The sequence below is a fragment of the Myxine glutinosa genome, chromosome 2, assembly GCF_964187855.1.
Source record: "Myxine glutinosa chromosome 2, kmMyxGlut1.1, whole genome shotgun sequence".
In the NCBI taxonomy this organism is placed as follows: Eukaryota; Metazoa; Chordata; class Myxini; order Myxiniformes; family Myxinidae; genus Myxine; species Myxine glutinosa.
The window spans coordinates 13209915-13236001 of NC_136262.1; the positions used below are offsets into that span (position 1 = coordinate 13209915).

The window sequence follows — 26087 nt, forward strand, 5'->3', positions numbered from 1 at the left end:
TCGCAAACACTTCGTCAAATTGGCAAATATGACGATAGGAGTTTAGTGGATAGGACTCACTTCACTTCTCCTTAATTCATTAGATAAACTCTGCGAGCGCAATACCAAACAATATGCAATCCCGAATGATAACAACAGGCATTTTAAGGCCATTTTCTCTGCTAGAGCGGGGAAATCACACAAATGATAACAATCACACGAAGTTTAGTTCCAATGATTGCACAACACGATTCCCCCACCACATATTTATTAACAAGAAAATGATGGTTTACAAATCAATTTTGATGTTTCCTTCAAAACTAAGATATTGTGGCATAAACGCTGAAGTCGATTTATGCTGACAGATCTTTTTGCATTCATCATTTTCCGAAAGGCAAAATCCAGAATATTTTTCATTTACAAGTCACACAGGAGATAAAAGGATGACAAATAAATGAAGGCTTCGTCATTAAGAGCAGAGGATGAGCACAAAGGAGGAAGAAAAAAAACTATCATGCTCATTTAGTTAAAGGAAATTAGTTCGGAAATGAAATTCTTAAAGTAAGTAAGGAAAAGAGAATTATTGCTCAATAAATTAGTTAATTGCTGGTGGAAAGGAAAATATTCACCGTCATTGGATGAAGCTCTTTTTGATCAGCCGGGCTGGTCAACTCTTCAGCAATCTCCACTGCACTGCTGCTCGTTCCATTGGTGCAGATCTGCTCTTTTGCAGAGACGTCATCTGTATGGTTTTCCCCTGGAGATAAAAATAAACAAGGGTCTATTAAACAATATTAATATAAGAACTAATATTAATATTTAATGTTTTAGTCTCTGGTAAAAACTAATATTAATTATACGTGATACGCGACAGGGAGTAATCTACACACCTGGTCTTGTCTGTTCTGCCTCAGATGCCAGTCTGGATAATGTTTGACTTCTGTCTGAAACTACAAGTATCAGGGGTAGGCTACGAGTATCAGACAACTTTGGCACCACCCCTGAAGCGGTGCCTAAAGAGGCGACGTCAAAGGTGCGGGTGCTTGGTTCGGTTCTCTGTGCAGAGTAGTGTCCAGAAGTCCAAAGTGGGAAGCACACAGTGGCTCAAAAATGACTCCCTTTGTTGGGTCAAACTGCTCAAGGTTGGGCAAAGGCTTACATTTAAAACACCTTGGACCACATGCCACATCAGCCCTTAAAAAATCTAAGCAACTTCTCTGACCAATACTCAAAAATTGCCCAGATTTGGAGACTTGGCAAAATCATTTCCCTCCTGAAGCCAAACAAAGATCCCACTACAGCAGCCTCCTAAAGACCTATCACATTACTTTGCACACCCTCCAAAGTTACAGAACACCCAATACTTACACTCACAAACCCACACATATCACTCTCACACACCCAACATGGATTCAGACTAAACTACTCCACCACCACTCTCCTCACAAACCTCACACAAAACACCTTGGATGGCTTAAACAGCAGAAAACCACCAAAACACTATTCTCACGACAATAGACATCAGCAAAAAAATTTGAGGCCCTCCCAAAACTCTTACCCACAAACAAAATACTCAACACAAACATGCACAACACCAAACGCTGGCTTGCCAACTATCTATCATGCAGACAGTCATAGGACAACTATTGGAGAGGCTTCTTCTCGGTGGTTGTACCCCCCAACGCAAGTCGGGGGCCAAATCTTCCCCATTCTTCCCCGCTGCCCAGATTCATCAGGGCAGCACGGTCATGGTCAGAGAGCCGATCGGTCCCCATTGACTGGCCCTTTCCCTCTCGTCTCTTCCCTTTCTTACTTCTCTCCCTTCCTTCTCTCTCTCTAATCTGTCGTGGCCCTGAATCGGTGAGAGCGGGGGTACACCATCCTGGATGTGGGGAATATATCTGGGTCGTTCCTGGGAGATCGATGGGGCTAATGAACAATTACTTCAAATCCTGATGTGGACTTCTCTCCAAAATGCTTGCATTGTGAAATTAAACCTCTGAAAAATTCCAAATAACAACATTAAACTTTTTCTTACGTTTCTTGTCTGAAGAGTCTGCTTCTTTTGACAAAGGTATCAATGGAAGCTGCAGATGAACACACACAATGCCAATTAGAATAATGATAATATTGTGATGTTTGTTAAATCAAAGCTATACATACACCTCTTGCAACTCGACATCCACTGCTGAGCCCTGAAGAACATCAACGCATTCCCAAGTACTTCGTTTCATTATATTGTGCATGGAAGACAGGAAACGTAAGGTATGGGTAAATCATAAAGAGATGGTGGTGGTGGAGTTGTTGGTGGTGGTTCATATCATAGGTAGGCCTGTGATATTCTAAAGCCCAAACATACTTGTTATTTTTCGGATTTTTTTGTGTGCATCATTGGGGCTTGCGGAAGCGATAGAGCAGATTGGAAGGGAACAAAATGGAAATGCAGATAAAAGCAGAGTATAAGTGAGAGTGAGTTCAAAGGAAGGGGGAGAAGGACACAGGGGTGAACAAGCTACAGAAGCTGAATGAAACACAGCAGGAAGAGGAATCGGGAAGCGGGAAGGAAACAGAAAAGAACAAACCAATCAACAACTTACAAACATCAACCACAACAGGCATTTTAAGGCCATTTTCCCTGCGAGAATGGGGGTTAGCCTTGCAGGCCCCATGACAATCTTCTCCATTTTGTCCTATTTTCTGCATCTCTCCTTGTTAACCCCCTTGCCCGCATTTCTTCTTCCACCATCTTTAGCCAAGTCTTTCTCGGTCTTCCCCGTCCTCTACTTCCTTCTGCATTCATTTCCATCATTCTTCTCAACCAGTCACTTTCATCCTCCTCAACACATGACCAAACCATCTCAACCTGTTTCTCTTCACAGCATCCATCACAGGCTCCATTCCCATCATCTTCCGCAATTCATCATTTGTCTTCCTCTCTCTCTTAATGATACGACACACATCCACCGAACCATTCGCATTTCCACCCTTTCCAGCCTTCGTTGCTGCTCTACGTTCATTACCCATGTCTCGCTCCCATAAATCATAACACTTCTCAAACATGCAGCATACACCTTTCCCTTCAGCTTCAACGACACTCCCCTCCTCGTCAGCACGCCACTCGATTCCCGAAACCTCTTCCATGCACATCTCAATCTAGCAACTGTTGCCGAGTCTGATCCACCTTCTCCATTCAACGTGTCTCCGAGGTAATAAAATGGTTTCACACCTTCCAGCTTCACGCCGTCTCCAAGATCCAACTCAACATTTCCTCCATCTGCAGCTCTCTCTGTGCACACCTTACTCTTGAATGTAGCTGCCACACTGGTTAATGGCCCTCTCAGACCACTACATTTTTGATGAACCCAATCTGCACACATTGTACATTGAATGGAGTTCACTCCGACACCATTCCTGCACACAGCACACGGCCACTTCCCAGTTCTTTCCACCTCACCACATGCTTTACCACTTGCCATCACCTTCGTTTTTCCGATATTCACCTTCAGACCTTTTGTCTCCATACATTCCTTCCACTTGTTCATCTTCTCCTTCAGTCCATCCATACTTTCCGCAATCAACACCAGATCATCTGCATACAACAACTCCGACGGTAAACCCTCCTTTACATTCCGAGCCAGCACCTCCATCACAGCTACAAATAGTAGTGGACTTAGTACTGACCCCTGATGCACTCCCAACTTCACCTCAAACTCACCACTGTTCCCGTCCTTCGTCCTTGCAGCTGTGCACGCTTCCTCGTAGATTGCCATCACGACTCTTATCAACCATTCCTCCACTCCTAACTTCCTCAATGCCCATGTCACTACTTCACGTGCAACCCTATCGAATGCTTTCTCCAGATCAACAAACCCAAAAAACAACTTCTTCTGCTTCTCCTGCAACTGCCTCACAATAAAGAGCGCGTCTGTTGTTCCTCTTCCTGGCATAAACCCAAACTGCATTTCGTCGATCTTCACTTTCTTCCGTATCCTCCTCTCCAACACCCTTTCCAATACCTTCATTCCATGTTCGAATAACTTTATTGCTCGATACGAGCCACACTCCAGAGGGTCACTTTTTTTTTTCTTTTTTTTTTTTTTGTATACTGAATCGAGGCTCGTGAAAGAGCTGACATTTACTTCACAAACAAATCAACCAGAAAAAACAAAATATATAAAAAGAGGGAGTGGAAGACAAGAGAAGGGGAAGCACACAAACACTTGAGAGCACACAACATTTAAGAGCAGGGAGATGTGTGGGAGGGAGAGGGCTTGGGGGGAGGAGGCGTTGGAACGGGGGGGGGGGGGGGGGAGAAGTATAAAACACAAGGACACCAAGGACTTCCCAGGACAGAAGTTGGTATTTCAAAAAAGTGGAATTGGGGTGAAATTAGCGGGGAAAGAAAAGATCAAGGTTTTGGATGGGGGAAGATAAGAGATGGTGGTGAACAGCTGTTTTAAAGACCTGGAGGGTGGAGTGGAATTGAAGAGAGTGAGGGAGTTTGTTCCAGAGGCGGGAGAAAAGAGGAATGAAGGAGTGAAGGTGAGCAGAGAGTCTTGATTTTGGCAGTTTAACCATAAGAGGGTTGCAGGCAGATCTTGTGCGACCTGTAGGAATATTTGCTGGACAGAGCCCAGAGAGCTGGGGGGGCAAGGCCAGAGAGGAGTCGGTAGAAGACGGAAAGACCACCAACTTCACCTTCTTCACCTTCACTCCTTCATTCCTCTTTTCTCCCGCCTCTGGAACAAACTCCCTCACTCTCTTCAATCCCACTCCACCCTCCAGGTCTTTAAAACAGCTGTTCACCACCATCTCTTATCCTCCCCCATCCAAAACCTTGATCTTTTCTACCCCCACTAATTTCGGTCCCCATGTGTTTGATTCCTCTCCCCCCCCCCCCCCCCCCCCCACGCCTCCTGCCCCCAAGCCCTCTCCCTCCCACACTTCTCCCTGCTCTCAAATGTTGTGGTTGTGTGCTTCCCCTTCTCTCCCCATCTTGTCTTCCGCTCCCTCTTTTTGTATATTTTGTTTGTCTGGTTGATTTGTTTGTGAAATAAATGTTAGCTCTTTCACGAGCCTCGATTCAGTATACAAAAAAACAAAAACAAAAAAACCAAAAAACAAACCTGCCTGTGGTGAGTGAGTGAGAGGCCCTTAGAGTTAGCTTCATCGCGGGAGATTCCAATGATTCTGAATGCTTTGGTTTCAACAGCGTGAAGACGAGCTAGGTGTGAGGCAGGAGCACCAGCCCAGAGGGGAGAGCAGTATTCCATTGAGCTGCGGATGAAAGCCTTGTATGTGGTGAGGAGCTCAGGTGTGCCAAGGAAGGACTTCGCACGACGGAGGATGCCCAGTCGGCGACTGGCTTTGGAGGCCAGCTTGAAAATGTGGTTTTCCCAGGAAAGATCATGGCAGATAGTGAGACCCAAAAGCTTGAGTGACAGAACTTCTTGGAGAGGATTATTCAGAAAGTAGATGGGAGGGTTTTCCAGTCGGTCTTTTCGGAGAGACATCGTAAGAGTGTGAGATTTGTCAGGATTGAAAGACATGTTCCACTTGTTTGCCCAGTCTGTGATTTTGTCCAGGTCTGCAGAGAGTGAGGAGGCTGCAGACTGCCGATCTGAGGGATGAGGAATGGAGCGACAGAGAGTAGAGTCATCAGCAAAGAGATAGAGAGGATTTTCAAGAGAGTCAGAGAGATCATTGATGAAGACCAGAAAAAGCACAGGGCCCAGAACACTGCCTTGGGGAACTCCAGCCTGAACAGGAAGAGGAGATGAGAGAAACCCATTCAGGGCCACACGTTGACTACGACTAGAGAGGAGGTCCGCCAGCCATGCGTGGAGATTTCCATGGATACCAAAAGAGGAGAGTTTGGTGAGCAGAGCGGGGTGCCAGACCGTATCGAAGGCACGTGATATGTCAAGGGAGACAGCTCTAATTTCCTGTTTGTCATTGAGGACCTCCATCCATTGTTGAGAAAGCAGAAGCAGCATGTCCAGAGTAGAGTGACCAGGTCTGAAACCAAATTGATGATCAGAGATCAAGCCATTGGAGAAGAGGAAAGATTTCATATCTGAAGCAATGATGGATTCCATGACTTTGCTGATAATTGGGAGAAGGCTGATTGGTCTGTAGTTGCTGGGATCTGTTTTTGCACCTTTTTTGTGCAAAGCGGTGATGTTGGCTGATTTCCAAGCAGATGGCAGATGACCTTGAGCAAAAGAGAGGGTGAAGAGAACAGAGAGAGGGAGTGAAAGAGCGGAAGAACAGGATTTTCGGACCCGTGGGCTGATGCCATCAGGTCCAGTTGCAGAATCAGAGTCGAGGTTTCCCCTTGTATAGAGGGACGAGGGTACTCACTACTCAGTTCCCAATCCAATGGAATGCGGCCTTCTTTCACCACCAGATTACAGATCTCTGTCATTCTCCTCACACCCCAACTTCCTGCTGCCTTCAACATATGTCCCACAACTCCCGTCGGCCCTCCCGCTTTTCTACTCTTCATTGCTGTTATAGGTTCCCGAACTTCCTTCTCAGTTATCTTCTCTGCTGGTCCTTACAAACAATTCCTTCATATAATAACTTACAAACAACAACAAAAAATAGAGGTGAGGTCGAGGGGAGGGGGGGGGGGGGAGAAATCACAAGAACCTGGAAAAAGGGAGTGCTTGGGGATGGAGTCATTTGAGGTACAATATATAGATGAGCAGCCAATAGATGGGAGATGTCCTGAGATCGTGGTGAACAGATGTATTAAAGCCTTGAAAGGAAGAATGGGACTGAATATATTCTGGAAGATGGTATCACATGTGAGAGACAAGAGGAACAAATTAGTATAGGTGACCAGTGAGCCTGGACTTTGGAGGTTCAACAAGAAGAGGGTTACTGGCAGACTTGGTACAACCTGTAAAAACCTGAGAGAGGCAAAGCCAAGAGAGGGCAGAGGGTGCACGACCAAAAGGAAGGCAGTAGAATGCAGAGATGCCACCAAGCTCATGTGAGAGAAACAGGCATAATCACTCAGTTTTGTCAGGGGAATTCCCAATCATTTTGAGGGCCTTGCTTTCCACGGCATCAAGAAGGGAAAGGTGTGAGATGAGGCCACCAGCCCAAAGGGGATCTCCATCAAACTGGAAATGAATAACTCATGTGTTGTCAAAAGTTCATATTGGCCAGGGAAAGACCTTCAAAGACGAAAGAGAAGCCCGGTCGGCTGGCTTTGGAGGCCATCTTGGAAATATAATCGGTCCAAGAAAGATCATGGCTGATGGTGAGGCCCAAAAGTTTGAGTGGCTTATTCAATTTAAGCAGTTTGTATCGGAAGTATATATGGTATATGGTACATTTGGATAGACAGGGTGAATGTGTGCAATTTGTCAGGGTTGAAATACATATTCCAAGTGTCAGACCAGCATTCTATCAAGGACGAAAGAGAGGGAAGAAGCTACTGCCTGCCTTGGGTCTGCAGGATGACAGATGATACGACAGAAGGTGTAATTATCAGCAAAGATAGAAGAAAGATGTTCCAGGAAATCAGAAACATTACTGTTGAAGATGAGGAACAAGAAAACAAAGCATGATGATACGATCCCGTTAAGGACTACACGCCATCGATGGGAGTGGAGGAAGTCAGTGCTCCATGAGAGGAGGTGGCCTTGGATGCCATAAATAGAGTCTGGAGATCAATGCGGGGTGTCAAAATGTATCAAATGCTCAAGATACTATGTCCAGAGAGACGACCTTGATCTCATGTCGAGGATTGAGGGCTTCCATCCATTTTTGTGAGAGTAGAAGCAGTTTCTCCAGGGTAGAATGACCAGGTCTGAAGCTGAAGTGATGATCTGAGATTAGGTCTTCAGGGAAAAGGAAAATTTGATGTCATCTGAAATTGGCAGAATGTTAAGGCTTTCATGACCAGTCATTATCATTGCCTTGGCCAAATAACCATTGTTGATCTGGCTGTCATTCCTTCGCAGGCCAGATAAGTTTCAAAGCATTTCCATGGTATTATTGCAGGAACGGTCATTGGGGGTAATGGGCTTAAGATAAACGTCCAGCACAAGTGTGTGGTTTCTGTGTAAAAATGATACGACATGGGTTCAGAAGCTGATAAACAAACCCTCCCTTTCTGAGAAGAAGGGAAAAAGCACGACCCTGCGAAGGTAAGAGTCACACCGAGACTGGCGGTCTGAGAAATTCAAAGCTCAGAGAAGCCTTTATAGCCGCTGGAAGCGACAGGAAGCTGGGGTGCGAACCAAAGGGAGCACAGTGATGCACAGTCATGGGGTAATAAAAGGCCGATGGGTGGGGGAAAACGAGTTGTCGACAGTTGAGAGTGGAGGTGTTCGACAGTCAAGTTGGGAGCTGTGTGAGTCCATAGTCAAAGTTTGTCATTTTCATAGTCAAGAGCGCAGCCCCAGTCCCGCAGAAAAAGCTGGAAGATGGAGAGGGTTGTGTGAAAGAGAGAGAGAGGTGAACAGACATTGACATTGCCAGTCCACGCATTGCACAATGACAAGCACACACGTGCATTGATCGCAAGTCCGGACACCACTAAACCTGTGATCTCTCTTGTGGAGACAGGACAGACATCGTCACCCCCACAATCATCCCACAGGGACCAGGTTATTTCAGTCTCATGATATATTTCTGTATTTCTCTTCGTGGTACGATGGGATAAGGTATCCCTTTCAGCCGTCAACGTCTTGGGGCGTCAACGTCTTGGGGCACGTGGAAATTATTAGAGAAAGATTTACTGATCATTGCCTTTGCTTTGTTGTGATTCCCACCACGTTTTGCAATAAACTCTGTTTTCCCACGATTTGCATGTCGGCCTGGGATGTGTTTCGGACTTGGAATATTATAACTAAGATGAGTCAAAATCCGCAGCCATGGGGCCAAACCTTCGTTAGGAGGTTTAAAACAAACAGTTTGTCCTGGGTCATCACTCAGCCCATGTCCTTTCAGACAGACGAAGTGAGAGATCTCATTACAGCTATACATCTCAGAAATCGAAGTAAAGATTTGTTTCGCTTTCCTGGTGGATGGCGTACGGTCCCTGAAGACTGTGCATCGCTAAATTCCATCTGTCCGGGTGGAAGATTTAACTTCTCTGAAACTACACACACGTCGACCTTCGGTCCACCGCAACATCGGTAGTCAGGATTTGGATCAGAACTCTGGTCTGACTCTTACCATTGTAACAGCATCCAAATGGACATTAACGAGCGCAATTTGATCACTTTCCGACAACTCACACACAAATTCATTCTAATATATCTAAGTTATAAGATTCACAAGTTTTTCAGGTTTCAGTGTTGAAATTTGAACACAGCACATTCACATAAATAACAGCATGTAGTTTTTGAGCAAAGCCTTCATACCCTTGCAAACTTCAAGTGGTCGAGAGGGGAAAATGTTGTTTCATTCATTCGAGCTTTCAAATAGTCTTCCAGCTCTTTTTCTACATCGTTCTTGATATTCTTGTTATCATGGAAATGTTTTCGAAGAAGCCCTTTTTGTTTATCTCTCAGTAAGAGAGCATTTTCACATGTTGAGAAGTCAGTGCTTTCTTTCTGCAAAACAAACATTTTTGTTGCCAAGCTCAGTCCCACAGTTTAAATTTCGAAATTTGGCTCAGGGTAAGATATTCCAGAGCTTAGCAAATTTCAGTTGCAATTAAATCAAGGCACAAACACTGCCCGGAGAGGAGAGTTGAACAAGGATGGATGAAGGGTGGGTGAAGGGGAGGAGGAAGGGGAAGGTTTAGGGCTGGAGTGTTGAGGGACGGGGTGGGTAAAGGGTGGGGCAGCCGTCTGGAAGAAGAGGGTGGGTAAGTGGTCGGAGAAGATGAGAGGAGGGAGGGGAAGCGGTGAGAGTGAGAAGGGCTGGGGTGGGCAGAGGCTTGGGATTGAGTGGATGAGGGAGGGAAAGAGTGGATGGGGTAGGAGGAGACAAGGGGAGGGGTGGAAAGAGGCAGGGGAGGGGTGCGAGGAGGCAGGGGAGAGACAAGATAAGGAAGGGAAATGGGTGAGAGGAGGGGCCGGGTACCATTGCTATTTTTTAAAAAAACTATCCCATTTAATTTATTCTCTCCACAAGTGTCACGTGTAAATCCCAATATGGAGCCTCACAAGGCAGAAGTTCATCCAATTATACTTGAACATACGTCCAAGAGTGCAAAGAGAAACCACATTCTGTTCGTACACAAAGCAAATAATAAATGGAATACCTGTCTTCCTTTACTGCAGGTGATGCCACTTGAATCCAACTCAATCTTCGAGCTGCCAGTATTTTCCAACAGCTTTACAGAAGCCGATTCATTTACGGATGCGTCCACATGCTTTTGTAATAATACAGCCTCACCGACAAGGCATTTTGGAGAAGCACGCTGTTGGAACATTTCAACATGATCAAAGTGGTGTAGAAACCAAGCAATTGTTGTTCTCCTCCTTTTCTCTATATAAAGGGTGAGGTCTGATGGCACAAGCTTCGACCTTGCCTTTTTTATCTTTTGGATACGAAGTCAAGGCTTGTGTAAGAGCCAACACATGTATAATATAATAAAGGGACCAGGAGCCAAGACGGAGGAGGGGGGAAATAGGGAAGCACAACAACAGTAGGGAACATGGACATCAGGAGATCTGTGGAAGAGAGGGCTGGGACGGGGTGCACAGGATAAACAAGATGGACATCACAGAAAAGAATCCAAACTGATGGTTAGAGATCACGCTGTTTGAAAAAGGAATGACAACATCAGCACCAATGATGGATTGCAGGACTTTTCTCATCATTGGAAGTATCTAGGTTGGCTCCCCTGCCTCAAATCTTGGGCTATTTGAGAATTTTTACAAACAGTGATACAAAACAGCAGAATGACTCCTTTTATCCATTCAAACTGGTTGAATGAGTGATTTTTTATATTACAGGCACCTGAAACTCACCACAGGTGAGTTCATTTAGACTGGTCGGAAATCTGATAAATGTGCTTCTATAAAATCCTAGAAGCATTTTTGGGGAAAAGTTGACAGACCACTTTTTTTATCATAATTTGGGTGTGCTGATTCCATTTTTGCTGTCTGTCACCCTCTCAAATGAAGGCAAAAGCTTCAAAAATGGCCGAAAACAAAATGGCTGCCAAAGATTCAATTTTACTGTATTTTTTTAATACCTCTCTAAATTAAATACAAAGTTGAGTACTCTACTCATTTCAAAAGCATCATTATGTACAAAATTATTCTCAAATATGCAAAATACTGTTATTAGTTTCTTAACATAGGTTGATGGTGTCCATATTGAATTTCAAGATGGCTGTCATTGTTAATCGGTATGTTGCCAATATAGGAAATATGAACGCGACACGAGAGGCTATTTGTAGGCACATTCATATGATGACAAACAGTGAATTAGATAAGGTACCAGCATTTAAGCAGTACATAATGCTACTTTATATTGTTGTGGATATGAGGATTGTGTTTTTTTATTGTTTTTTAAAATTGTATAGTAAATGGTTGTTAAAATAACGCCCTCCTTGCTCCAGTGTTGTATAAAGGTCAAAGGGCGTTCCCGTAGTTTAGTTCCATAAAGCATACATGAAGGACACCATAATACCCCTGTTCAGTAGCTTATATCCTTATTATGTGTATAGTGTAAGGCTGTGTCGTCCATTAATTTAAATACTCCATTGCACCAAGTGAAATAAGAGTAGATCCCTCCGACATGGCATCTTCAAGTGCCAGGGCCGTCCACTTTGCTGCAATTGCCAACTGCATTTTGGGCGGTTTTCTTCACCCACCATTGGCCACGAGGCAAGGTTGGGGAAGAAGGGCGTGTCTCGACTTCGTCACCGACCTCGTCATAGAGGGGAGGAGTAAGTCGGCCCCGCTCATCCAACCGAGAACAAGGGGTTTGGCTTGAGAGGGCGGAGAGAGAACGCTCGGGAAGGTTCGCGAAGGTTCGAGGGTGTGGCCTATATAACCCGCCGCGGGACGCTCCCCAAAAGAGATGACCAGAGATGATCCCAGACGAGCCATCGAGAAGAGTTGAGTTGTTGAGGGAGTTGAGAAGAGTGGCGTTGAATAAAGGATCCCTGAGCCACCGCAGCTTGTGAACGGACCGCAGCTTGTGAACGGACCGCAGCTGGTGCACGAACCGCAGCTTGGAGCATCGACGCCACCGAGGTTTTCCCGCCAAGAACGCGAGGAGTCGGAGCTGCCACCTCCAGCCCTGCCGTTTGCAGGGACCTGACCCTTCCTCCCCCTCCAGCCATCCACCTCCGCCATTCCTATCATCATTCCCCGCATGAGTCTGTCTTTTGTTTTGTTCTGTCCTGGGTTTAATTAAGACTGTAGGTAAGCTAGCGTTGCACTGTGTCTCTGAATTCTTCTGTTTTTATTTTATTATCCTTCCTTCTCCTTGGTTACTTTTGGTTGTAAATAGTAAATAAATTATATTCGTATTCCCTACTTCTGTCTTCTTCTTCTTCACATCCTTCGCTTTAGTCTTTTCCCCATTGAATATCTGTGGCGCGATTTTGGCCAACGTCCAGGAATCGGGTTTAGTCGGGGTAACTGTTCGGGCGCGGCGGCCATTCCGCTCGGCAAATAACATCCTAGCCGTGTCCGTAACAATTGGTGTCAGGAGTGTCGGATTCGGACCTGAAGCGCTGAGTGCGCTCAAATTACGAGTGGGCCAAAATTTAGTTTTATTTAACATCGTAAATTTGAAAATCGTGCCATGGCTAGTCATGGCGATCGGATGCAGGTGGGTGAGCTAGAAGAGGGATTAGGGGTAACCCAGGACGAGAGGGAAGAAATGGAGGAGAGCAATGAGGAGGTGGTTGAGGGAGTATCAGGCGCGCAAAATGGCGCCCTCGCGCACGTGGGTGTAGCAGCACCAAATTTAGCCACGCCTGTGGTCGCAGCAGCCGAGGCCGAGATGCCAATGAATTTGGACCTGTTTATGAAACAGATGATGGCCTTTATGGTAAAAACAGACGATAATTTCAAAGGAATGGAAAACAGAATGGGGGGCCAAATGGGGGCAATGAGGGACGAAGCGAGGGGTACCAGCGAACAAATGGGAAATAAATTTGAGGGGTTAGACAATAATTTTAAGGGGTTGGACAGTAAATTTGAGGGGTTAGACAACGGGATAAAAGGGGTGAAGAATGGGTTAACGGGGGTGGAAAATAGAATGGCTGCCCAGGAGAATCAGATAGAGGGGGTGAAAATGGGTTAAGGGGGCTAGAAGATAGGATGGAAGACAAATTGAGGGAAATAGGGGAGCAATCCGCCCGAGAAATTAAACAAATGGGAGAGCAGATAGAGGAGGTGAAAATCGGGGTAGAAACCAAATTGGATGCCCAGAGGGATGAATTAGGACAGATGAGGGCGGCATCTACTAAAGCGATGGAGGAGATGAAGGAGGAGATACGACGAGGTGTAAGCGAGGAGGTCTCGGGGGTACGCGAGGAGGTAAAGCGAGGTGAGAAGCGTATGGAGAAAGAGGTGAGGAATAATACGGCTAGGTTACAGGGGGGAATAGAGGGTCTGACGAGGGGAGTAGAACAGCTGACAGTGGGACAAAAGGAACTCGTGGACCAGGTGGAAAAGAACACTGCAATAATCGGGGGGTTAAAAGCGACACAAAAGGACATTAAAAATGAATTAATAGCGACACAGAAGGAATGTCAGATGGTACACATGAGGGGTTGACTAAGAAGTTGGAAGAGGTGACAGAAGTAATGGAGACGAAAGACAGAGAGGTGAGGACGCACATAGAAACGGTTAAGGTGGCGTTAGAGGAAGAAATAGAGGGGGCGCACCGGGAAATGAGGGAGGTAAAGGAAAAATTAGAGGAGGTGGAAGAGGGGGTGAGTGAAATTAAGAAGAGACGGAGGGAAACTAAAAAGGAGATAAGGGAGGAAGTGATGGAGTATGTGCAAGGTCTGTGTTCAAATCATGATGATGTGCTCACTGACCAAATAAAGAGTTTGCAGGTGGCGAAGGAGGTGCGGAGACGAGGTGCCAAGGTGAGTGGCGATATAATCGGCAATGTATATGGTGTGAGGGAAGCTTCAGTCGGCTTGGGGGTTGATTTGGACCCGGGTGTTCGTGAGAGGCCGTTGGTGAAGTGTGCGCCAGGTACGGTGTGCGAAGGAGGAGGTGTGCGAGAATGTCCGACTCTGGGGTGTGTGAGGAAAAAGTGCGCGCCGAGGAGTGAGTGTGCTGTCGAGAGTGAGTTGGTAGTAGCGCGTGTGCGAGGGGACACATGGAAGCGTGGGATGGGGAGTGTTACAGAGGATGTAACGAGAGAATGCACACCTGTGGTGAGTGTTACGGAAGGTGTAACGGGAGAGGATGCACGAGAAAGGTGTGTAACGGACGGGTGCATGAGGAAAGAGAGCGCTGTCGAGAGTAAGGGTGAGTGCGCGACCGAGTGTGGTGGTGAAAGTAGTGAGAGTGACACGGAGCGTGAGTTGGTTGTGGCAGGTGAGAGGATGTACACCTGGAATGGAAGGATGCACACCTGGAATGGTAGAACGCGTATGGGAATGCACACTGGAATTGGTAGTGAGGCACGTGGTTGGGTGTGCAAGTGAGAGCACACCTGTGGTTGTCACAGAGGAGGTGACCGAGGAGGGGGCGCGAAGAGGTGTGTTGGTGAGGTGTGCGAACGACGAGTGTGTGCAAAGGTGTGCGGTGGTCAGGTGTGTGACCAAGTCTGTGAGCGAAAGAACGAGTGCAATAACGAAGTACGCGGGGTGTACGGGCGGCATTGGAGCACCGAGCTCGGTGAGAGTGAAAGGGGTCGCGTATGCGTGTGAGCATGCAGATGGAGCATCGACGCTAACCGGGTTAGCGGTTAGAGCGACGTATAGCCGAATCGGGCCCTCGGTGCGTGCCGGGCAGCTAGGTGTGCCGCGGGGACCCGCGGCGGTTTCGAAAGAACCGCCGTGCGAGATCCACGCCGGGCCTCGCTGTGACCGGCCGCATCCGTGCTCCGCAAGGCGGAACGGGCGGCCCGGTAGAAAGGGTCGTCATGGCGACCCCTTTTTGTTGAGGCGTTCCGGCAGGTCGAGATCGGGCCATTGGACGGCTCCGTGCCGAGGTGGTGCGTGGGATCTCGGCCCGGGTAAACCGCCTGCCCTGCACCGAATGCCGGACGGACCCATCCGCTGGCAACGAACCACCCGCATCCATTGCTCGGCTTTACGAAGCCGGGCTTTGGAAATGAATTGGCGCACCGAGAGGCACTAGTGAGTAGACTGTAATGATGAGGATAGTGTTTTGGCCCCGAAATTAGAAAAACAAAATTTGATGATTGGCAAAGGATTGGCAGAGTGATGATTGGCAGATTGGTAGGATTGGCAAATTTTTAATTGGCTGGAATTTGGTGTGCAAAATTGGTAGTGAGAGATACCCGATGTGATGGGATGGCAACTCTGCCATCTCTCACAGCGGGGGCAAAGGAGCACTAGTCTTATGGGGTTTGGCAGTGAAAACTAGCCCGGGAGGGTTAGGATATAATGATCGGGATCTAGAGAAGATGACCTTAGGTAACGTTAAGATTAGGTAGTGACAATGATACCTGTAGTGGGGACGCAGGTAGATTAGAGAGGATGATAATGACGTGGTATGTGCTTAGTTTAAAGGGAAGACGGGGAGCACTAAGTTAGCAGGGCAACAGGTAGTGCAGATGATGCCGTGTGTTTGAGAATCGGAAGTGTATTGAGCAGGGTATGAGTAAATGATTGTGAGTGTGAGTTGTATTGTGATTGCACAGGTGTGCAACTGAACAGGTGTATGGAGTAGTGTATGAGTGAGTGATATTGATGTGTGCTGTGTTGACCAAATGGTCCAGGAAGAAAGGAGGGTGCAGGTGGCACCAGGAGAGATTGCACAGGTGTGCAACTGCAGAGGTATGGAGAACAGGTGTATGGAATAAATGGTCTGGAGTATATGGAGTATTGGAATGGATGGTCGTGGAGTGAGTATGGTGGAAATTGTGGAGTGGAGTGGATGGTGCGAAGGTGTGAATGGGGGAAGAATGGACCCCCATCACGAATACCCGGGGAGGGTAGTGAAAGAGTTAGGTAGAGGGTACAGGTAAATTGTGGTTGGATATTGGCATCTGTGGTGCGTGGTGGAAGAATGGTGATTGAATGGGTGCATTACTGTTGTGGAAACGGCTGGGCGTGTAGCCTGTTAGTGTGTGTAGTTGGTTTGGGCACTCCACCACTGTGAGGATGTCGGCCAGGTGAGGCCGCAGGTGGGCTCTGGGAGCCGGTAGAGTTGTTGTGGATGGGGCCCGAGGATCCGGAGGACGGACCCGGGTAGCCCAGTGCCAGAGGGCACCAAGGGGTGACAGAGCCAGGAGGGGCCTTCCCAATTAGTTAGGTTAGGGTGAGGAGCTAGGTAAGCTTGGGTGGCAACTGCAGTGGTGGAGGTGTGCAGGTGGGTAGACCTGCTGGGAGAGCTACACGACCCAGCCCTGAAATTGTGCAAGGGCACAGGGAGTTGCATCGGGGGAGTGAGACCCCAAATTAAGGAAGCACCACAGTTTGGTCAATGGGAATTTGGTTCTTAAAACCACATAGAGTAAGTGGCCAATGGATTGGCAGGGAAGACCCCGGGTAGTGTAAAGTGTGTTAATGTCATTTAGAGGATAGTTAGGATGAAGGATCTCCTCGCCCCATCTACATCCACTCACCTGGGGTGACGTAACTCCACACCATGCCATGTTTTATTATTTTTATGATGCAAATGTTTGGAATGTGAGATGCATCATGACGTGGGTGTGACATTGTGCTTTGTTGTTCCATCTCTCCCTCCTTATGAGGATTGATGATGAATTGGTGATGGCAAATTTGGTGACAGGGATTGTGGAGACGAATTTGGTATAGGAGAAATATGGGGGAGACGTGACAGTAGTGACGAATTTGTAAAGATGTAGATTTTGTAAATATGGGGTAAGGGCAAGGGTAGAGTAGGTGACAGGGGGGGTGACGTACGGTAGGGACGAGCTTTCTCACTTCGCTCTCCGTACGCACTTCGCCTTGCATTGCCTTGATTGATGTGTACCCTTGTGACCTTACCCCTCGCTCATCTGTCTTTCCCCCCTTGTCTCCCACATGAGGACCTGTGCGCCACGGGGAGCGTGCGTGAGTCCGCCATTGTGCGCCCGGAACTCCCAGAACCAGCTGTCTGCATCGATGCACCACATTATGGACCACATGTCTGTGGCTGAGCACCACTTAAGGACCCCATGGGTTGGGGCATGGCCCCTCTGCTGGAACCGGCCATGAAGGCCCGAAATCTTGCTGGCGGACCTTGGCCACAGGGCACCGATGCCCCACAGGTGAACCATACATAGTCGGCCCCTGTGGGCCATAAATAAATAAAAATGGACACGTTGGGTGCATTTTATTTTAATCCAGAAAGGCCGCCAGCAAAGAAGATGACAACAACTGGAAGAAAGCAAATAGCCAGCAGAGGGAGCCGAAGAGCAAGAGACCACCAGCAGGGTTAGGGGTTGTTTGGTTATTTTATTGGGAATTGTGGTGACTGTGCACCGATTGGTGCTTGAGCGTGCTTCGGTGCGTTTTTGGGTGCTTTCATGGTGCATTGATGCAAGGCAGACTGTCTTTCCCCCCCAAAAGAACAATCACAGGTCCTGGGTTGCGTTTTTGTAAATAAAGTAGTCATTGTAAATAATGCGCCCCCACCGTAAATGTATAGTTTGAAGACAATTCCGCAATTCTGTTAGCTGTGGGCGTGAGTCTGTTAGGCAGGGTGCAATGGAGCAGCGGGACATATTTATTTATGTTTTAAAATTGTCACACTCAGGGTCAGGTTAATTGTAGAGGGAATTACACCTACGCTACGTGTCACACTAAGTTAAAGTTCATAGGCCCGGGACGTGCCTAAGAGGAGGAGGGTGCAGTGTTGTGGATATGAGGATTGTGTTTTTTTATTGTTTTTTAAAATTGTATAGTAAATGGTTGTTAAAATAACGCCCTCCTTGCTCCAGTGTTGTATAAAGGTCAAAGGGCGTTCCCGTAGTTTAGTTCCATAAAGCATACATGAAGGACACCATAATACCCCTGTTCAGTAGCTTATATCCTTATTATGTGTACTAGGGCATTGCCCGTACGTGGGTGCCCGTTCCTTGCCAAAAAAAAAAAAAACGCTACCCGTACGCTCTACCCCGCCCGTACGCCCGTAAACAAAAAAACACAACGCTCTTCGCTTCCGCCCTTCGCTCTGACTGAATTGGGAGAAATAATGCGCATAAGAAATCGAATTACGTACCGTAATGGCGGTCAGCTCGTAACGCGCTCAGCTCCGCTCGTCTCACATCGGCCACGCCTACGCAACAAAGCGTTCTGTGATTGGATGCCGGAAAGCGTGCTGCCGGACAGTCTTCACTGTCCGGAAGTTCGCAAATCGCAGTTACGATGAATCGTTTTAATTTAATCGCAGTTTGAATTCGTTTTAAAACATAGTTTAACGGCAACATAGTTTTCCAACGTGAAATAAATGAATACGCTGTCAAATGTGCCGTCCGAGGCAGAGTCTGATCGCCACGTTCGGCACACGTGATAGCTCACTGCTCTCTGATTGGTTGAATCGTTTTTTGGACATAGCTCGGTAAGTAATTGTCCGATTAATATGAAACCTTGAAAAGGCACATCCTCGGGTCCCCAGCAATATACCTGGCAAGTTTCAAGTATATCGGACCCGTGGTTGTCGAGAAACAGCGGTCACAGACACACAGACACACAGACACACAGACACACAGACACACAGACACACAGACACACAGACACACAGACACACAGACACACAGAGATTACTGGAATTATAGATAGATAGTGTAAGGCTGTGTCGTCCATTAATTTAAATACTCCATTGCACCAAGTGAAATAAGAGTAGATCCCTCCGACATGGCATCTTCAAGTGCCAGGGCCGTCCACTTTGCTGCAATTGCCAACTGCATTTTGGGCGGTTTTCTTCACCCACCATTGGCCACGAGGCAAGGTTGGGGAAGAAGGGCGTGTCTCGACCTCATCATCGACCTCGTCATAGAGGGGAGGAGTAAGTCGGCCCCGCTCATCCAACCGAGAACAAGGGGTTTGGCTTGAGAGGGCGGAGAGAGAACGCTCGGGAAGGTTCGCGAAGGTTCGAGGGTGTGGCCTATATAACCCGCCGCGGGACGCTCCCCAAAAGAGATGACCAGAGATGATCCCAGACGAGCCCTCGAGAAGAGTTGAGTTGTTGAGGGAGTTGAGAAGAGTGGCATTGAATAAAGGATCCCTGAGCCACTGCAGCTTGTGAACGGACCGCAGCTTGTGAACGGACCGCAGCTGGTGCACGAACCGCAGCTTGGAGCGTCGACGCCACCGAGGTTTTCCCGCCAAGAACACGAGGAGTCGGAGCTGCCACCTCCAGCCCTGCCGTTTGCAGGGACCTGACCCTTCCTCCCCCTCCAGCCATCCACCTCCGCCATTCCTATCATCATTCCCCGCGTGACTGTCTTTTGTTTTGTTCTGTCCTGGGTTTAATTAAGACTGTAGGTAAGCTAGCGTTGGACTGTGTCTCTGAATTCTTCTGTTTTTATTTTATTATCCTTCCTTCTCCTTCGTTACTTTTGGTTGTAAATAGTAAATAAATTATATTCGTATTCCCTACTTCTGTCTTCTTCTTCTTCACATCCTTCGCTTTAGTCTTTTCCCCATTGAATATCTGTGGCGCGATTTTGGCCAACGTCCAGGAATCGGGTTTAGTCGGGGTAACTGTTCGGGCGCGGCGGCCATTCCGCTCGGCAAATAACATCCTAGCCGTGTCCGTAACAATATGTATTCAAATAAATTTAGCCATATATAATACAATGTACATGTGATGTTATCTGATAGAATGTGCATCTCCCTCCAATGTCTCATATGAAAATGATCGAATTTTCTGCAATTGTGTCACACAGTCATTCATATACAGTTCTACTCATTGTGACAGTTGTCGTTATTCTTGCATTTGCATTGTGATGTACACAACAGACGAGCCTTTATGCACTTGCACCGTAAATTCATACAGCCAGTGTTGCAGCTACAGCAAATCAGTTCCAGACACGACTGGGGTCCAGGTGGAAATGACATCAAAATGGGCACCAGTTTGTCCTCGCTCTGTTTCCAACCCATGGACTCGGGTGGAGGCAGATCTGGGTAGTTCAGATGTGCTTGTCTCCACACTAATGCCTGATAATGTGAACGTTTCACATGGAAGAATAGTGCATCACTTGTTGGGGGAAGTGACTGGAGCGCGGGACTTAATGAAGAGTACTGGTCGAGCCTTGTCAACTGTGTCACCGTGTTGCATCTTGTACATTTTGCAGACAAACAGCTCCGCATCTTTAGCAGTTCCTTCTGTAAGATCTCCATTTCCAAGATTTTGCAGTAGTCCGTGATGCTCTGTAAAGACTTTCCATGCAGTGGATTTGCTGTGGCCCGAGAAGAAGGATGTCACATCACTTCCAGTCAAAGCATGGAAGGCTGGAATAGTTTCCAGCACAGTCGGACCAAACGACATCTGTTCTGCTGTTGTGTGAATAGGTATATGTTTTCTTTTCTTAGCTGTGCCCGCTTTGAGCCAGAGTTTTGTGCAAGACATTCGAGGGAAGTGAGCCACAAGAAGAACCAGAATGTTAATATCCCTGGCTTGAACCACTATTCTGTCAGCTTGGTTTTTAACACAATGTAAAATAATACGGGTATCAGCCTCTTCATGCCGAGCTTCAAGCAGGGATGTGTCCACATCCGGGTTGTTTGATTCAACCCTCTCTTCATCAGTGAATCCACCAGCCACAACGATGGTTTTGTCATGCTGATCATGCCTTACCATATGTTCAGAAAGAAATCGTGCCAGGTCTGCCTTGTTTTCCCCTAAGGCCAGGAAATTACTCCAGTCAGCTGGCAAGGGCACCTCATGGCTGTCAATGACTCTTCGAATGGGTCTGATGCCCTTGGCACGCCTCTTCCTCGTCCCGGATTTAATGGACACCTTATAATATCTGTCGAATGCAACATCAATGCGGTCAAACAAATATCCTATCTGAAGGACAGTGTTTTTGAAGACATCAGCCAGATCTCCAAATGTAGAAAGTCCGTGTGGCTTCCCAATGGCAATCACTAAGGCTAAATCACCGCCAATGCCACTAATTAAAATGAAGACAACATTATAATTTGATAGGACAACAAATTTATATATGGTGATACGTCATATCTATGGATGACACTTCTAAACTGTGCATTTGACCTCAGGAAGACCAGATATAATAGGTAAAATAACATTTTGGCGGCCATTTTGTTTTTGGCCATTTTGAGGAATTTAGCTTCACAGGAGAGGGTGACAGACAGCAAAAATGAACTCAGCACACCATAATTATGATAAAAAAAGTGGTATGTCAGCTTTTCCCCAAAAATGCCTCTAGAAGTGTGTTTTCCCAAAAATCCGACCAGTCTAATTTCCAAAGTAAAGGAGAATCACCTGCGTGAAATCTAATTATTTCGAACAACTTCCAAAAGGTGCAATATTATTGTCCGGGACATTTTAGGATTTCTGTGTGGAATCAGCTAAGATTTAGTAATTTTTCAGCTTTTTTTGTTTTGTTCCACCGCAGACCAAATGAATACTTTTGTTGTTACCAAAAGATTCTTGTTATTTCAACAATGTTCTGGAGGAAATGGTGCATTATTTGAAAAAAGTGCAAGGTTGCCAATATTTTTAGCCACGACTGTTAGTACTGCACTTGATCAATTAATTGATCAACTGTAAATGATAAGAGCAATTCTAAAACAAAAAATACCATTTTCCCCAAAGTACTTGCTCACTATTCTGCCCAGATTTCAGCTTCCGAGCTCAAAGAAGGGGCTGAGATATCACCCGGACAAACAAACAAACAAACGGAGTGAAAACCGAGTCGTCACTTTTGGCATGCTTCACATCACCGGCCTCTCTTTGGTGCCCGGTGATGACGTCATGCAGCGCCTGGAGATGGAATCGGAATGGAATGGTGCACAATAAAATACTTTCACATAAATAACAATTTGCAAGAAATAAATACAAAAACACATTTCCTCATCTCAATCCACAGTCTGGCTCTCTCTCATTACCTTGAGATTCATGTCTGCACTTTTCTTATCTTTGTTTGAAAGAGCCTTCTTTTTCAAAGCCTCCTTCTCTCTCGCCATCGCCAAATGGCAATAATTCTGTATGGAAAAAATCTTTATATAAACCAACAGCATCTCATCGTTAAGTATCAACAGAATCTTTGCTCAAAACATTACATTCACACAAAAACAGGTCACACTGACGCCTCGTTCTGCTCAGAACTGTTGCCAAGCTCATTCCCACAGTTTATATTTCGAAATTTGGCTCAGGGTAAGATATTCCAGAGCTTAGCGCATTTTGTTGCAATTAAAGGCACAAACACTGCCCGGAGAGGAGAGTTCAACAAGGATGGATGAAGGGTGGGTGAAGGGGAGGGGTTTGGGAGGAGGGAAGCGTGAAGGGATGGGAGGCTAAAGCAGTGCCAGAGAATATGGCGTTCCAGTAGTTTTATTAAAAATGTTTTTATAACCACCTGAGAAATACACTTCAAATAACTCGTGTCGCGTACGCTTTCGTACACTCGACATCACCTCTGAATTTATGAATATTTAAAAACTGCGTTAAAAACTGGACAAGGTGTGTTTTCAATACAAGGAAAATAGTCATCAATATTTGAAGTGTTTCATGAAAAAACTGCTTTTTGTCAGCGTTTTGTATGTATACTGTATGCTGTCGAGATGTCCACTGGTGTGTTCAGTTACCAAGCAGCGAGCTAACACTTGCCAAGCCAGCTGTTCCTTATCAACGGTTTTGAATGGAGTGCTTGCTTGAGTGCTTAAGCCACTTGGTGAGCACTACACAAGAAACTTGGTAACTCAACACACCACGGATTCATTATATATCGACGAGGATAAACATATAGACTGGGACTTCAGGGGTGGGGGTTAGGGGGGGGCGTTGGAGGGGCGAGGGGAAGGGGTGGGACGGAGAGTTGGACGGGTGTGGGAGGAAGCAGGGGAATGGTGGGATTCCGGAGTGAGGGGGTTGAGGTGGGAGTCCAGAGGCAGGGGAAGGGTGGCTGAAGTGGGAGGAGGAAGGGGAACGTTTGGGGCTGGGGTGTTGAGGGAGGGGGTGCAGTGGGTAAAGGGTGGGGCAGGAGTCTGGAAGAAGAGGGTGGGTAAGTGGTCGGAGAACATTAGAGGAGGGACGGGAAGCGGTGAGAGTGAGAAGGGGGTGGGATGGGAGGAGGCTTGGGATTGAGTGGGATGAGGGAGGGAAAAAGTGGATGGGGTAGGAGGAGACAAGGGGAGGGGTGGAAAGAGGCAGGGGAGGGGTGCGAGGAGGCAGGGGAGAGACAAGATAAGGAAGGGAAATGGGTGAGAGGAGGGGCCGGGTACCATTGCTATTTTTCAAAAAAACTATCCCATTTAATTTATTCTCTCCACAAGTGTCACGTGTAAATCCCAATATGGAGCCTCACAAGGCAGAAGTTCATCCAATTATACTTGAACATACGTCCAAGAGTGCAAAGAGAAACCACATTCTGTTCGTACACAAAGCAAATAATAAATGGAATACCTGTCTTCCTTTACTGCAGGTGATGCCACTTGGATCCAACTTAATCTTCGAGCTGCCAGTATTTTCCAACAGCTTTACAGAAGCCGATTCATTTACGGATGCGTCCACATGCTTTTGTAATAATACAGCCTCACCGACAAGGCATTTTGGAGAAGCACGCTGTTGGAACATTTCAACATGATCAAAGTGGTGTAGAAACCAAGCAATTGTTGTTCTCCTCCTTTTCTCTATATAGGGGGTGAGGTCTGATGGCACAAGCTTCTACCTTGCCTTTTTTATCTTTTGGATACGAAGTCAAGGCTCGTGTAAGAGCCAACACATGTATCATATAATAAAGGGACCAGGAGCCAAGACGGAGGAGGGGGGAAATAGGGAAGCACAACAGTAGGGAACATGGACATCAGGAGATCTGTGGAAGAGAGGGCTGGTGCAGAGTGCACAGGATAAACAAGATGGACACCACAGGGACTTTCACAAAAGAAAACTGAATTTGAAAAATGGTGGGATTGGGGGAGATTAACAGGGGTAGAAAAGATCATGGTTTTGGATGGGGATGAGATGCTGGTGAACAGCTGTTTTGAAGACCTGGAGGGAAGAGTGTGATTGAGGTGTGTGTGTGAGAGAGTGTGTTCCAGAGGTGGGAAAAAACAAAGGGGAATGAAAGAATGAAGGTGAGCAGAGAGACTTGATTTTGGAAGTTTCACCACAAGAGCGTTGCTGGCAAATCTTGTGCATTATGCAGAAATATTGGGGGACAGAGCACAGACAGAGCTGGGGGTGCAAGGCCGGTGAGGATTCTGTAGAAGACAGAAAGACCACCAACCTGCCTGCGGTGAGAGAGAGAGAGAGAAAGGCCCTCAGAATCAGCTTCATCGCAGGAGATACCAATGATTCTGAAAGCTTTGGATTCAACAGCGTGAAGCCGAGCTCGGTGTGAGGCAGGAGCACCAGCCCAGAGGGGAGAGCAGTACTCCATCAAGCTGCGGACGAAAGCCTTGTATGTGGTGAGGAGCTCAGTTGTGCCAAGGAAATACTTGCACAATTCAGGATGCCCAGTCGGCTTTAGAGGCCAACTTGGAAATGTGGCTTTCCCAGGGAAGATCATGGCAGATAGGGAGACCCAAAAGCTTGAGTGACAGATCTTCTTTGATAGGATTGTTGAGAAAGTAGATGGGAGGGTTTTCCAGATGGTCTTTTCAGAGAAAAATTGTCAATGTGAGTTGTCAGGATTGAAAGACATGTTCCACTTGTTTGACCAGTTTGTGATTTATCCAGATCTGCATGGAGTGAAGATGATGCTGCCTGTCGATCTGAGGGTTGAAATATGGAGCGGCAGAGAGTGGAAAATTTTGGAGTTTGCTGATTTGTTGATTTGTAACACTCAGTTCCAGAAAGAGGATAATAAGCTTGTTACATACACGTCAGGTGGGTCGACGACAACCGTTGACTAGCTGATGGTGCGTAGGCGAGATAGGGGGTACTTCCGGGACACTAAGGTGATCCCGGGGGAGGAGGCTGTTTCACAGCACCACTTGGTTGTCTGCGACATAAGGTTGAAAGGTGCGAGGAGAGCTCGGCGGGTGAAGTACCAACCGAGAATGAAGGTGTGGAGGTTGAAAGAGGTGACAGTGAGGGAGGCATTAAAAGAGAGGCTGAGTAGGGTAGAGGATGATGTGGTTGAGGTTGAAAGTGGTTGGATGTCAATGAAAGAAAGTCTGTTGGGAGCCTTTGGTGAGGTATGTGGATGGACAAAAGGACCGCCGAGGCACTGGGAAACATGGTGGTGGGATGATGAAGTTGGAAAGAAGATTGACGAGAAGAGGAAGAAGTTCAAGGAGTGGCCGAAGGCGAAGGGTACGGGGGCAGAAAAGGAAGAGCATGAAAGTTATAAGGCAGCCAAGAAGGCTGCAAAGAAAGAGGTAGCAAAGGCGCAGGAGGCATGTCGGAAAATGTTCGGAGAACGCTTGGATTTGGAAGAGGATGAGAGAGTGGTATTCAGGATGGCAAAGCAGATAGTGAAAGAGAGGTGTGATGTGATGGGGGTGAGTTGCTTGAAGGATGAAGTGGGACAAATCGTTGTGGACCCAGATGGAATTAAAGGAAGATGGAAGAGATATATGGAAATACTGTTGAATGCAGAGAATGAATGGGATGGCAACATAGAGAGTAACCCCGTTTTAGGACCGGCAGAGAAGATAACCGAGAAGGAAGTTGAGGAAGCTATTAAAGCAATGAAGAGTAGAAAAGCGGAAGGGCCGACGGGAGTTGTGGGAGATATGTTGAAGGCAGCGGGAAATTGGGGTGTGAAGAGAATGACAGAGATCTGCAATCTGGTGGTGAAAGAAGGCCGCATTCCAGTGGATTGGGAACTGAGTACCCTCGTCCCTCTATACAAGGGGAAAGGTGACCCTCTGGACTGTG

The 26087-nt window shown here is 46.8% G+C and overlaps 1 long non-coding RNA gene across 1 annotated transcript; it reads right to left on the bottom strand.

Annotated features, from left to right (window-relative positions):
- Positions 1-673: 673 nt before the first annotated feature.
- Positions 674-9507, bottom strand: LOC144890866 (uncharacterized). The gene is made up of 3 exons (XR_013622541.1): positions 9366-9507; positions 2018-2066; positions 674-736 (listed from the first exon to the last, which is right to left on the bottom strand). It is a non-coding gene; the product is annotated as an uncharacterized LOC144890866 (long non-coding RNA).
- Positions 9508-26087: the final 16580 nt, after the last annotated feature.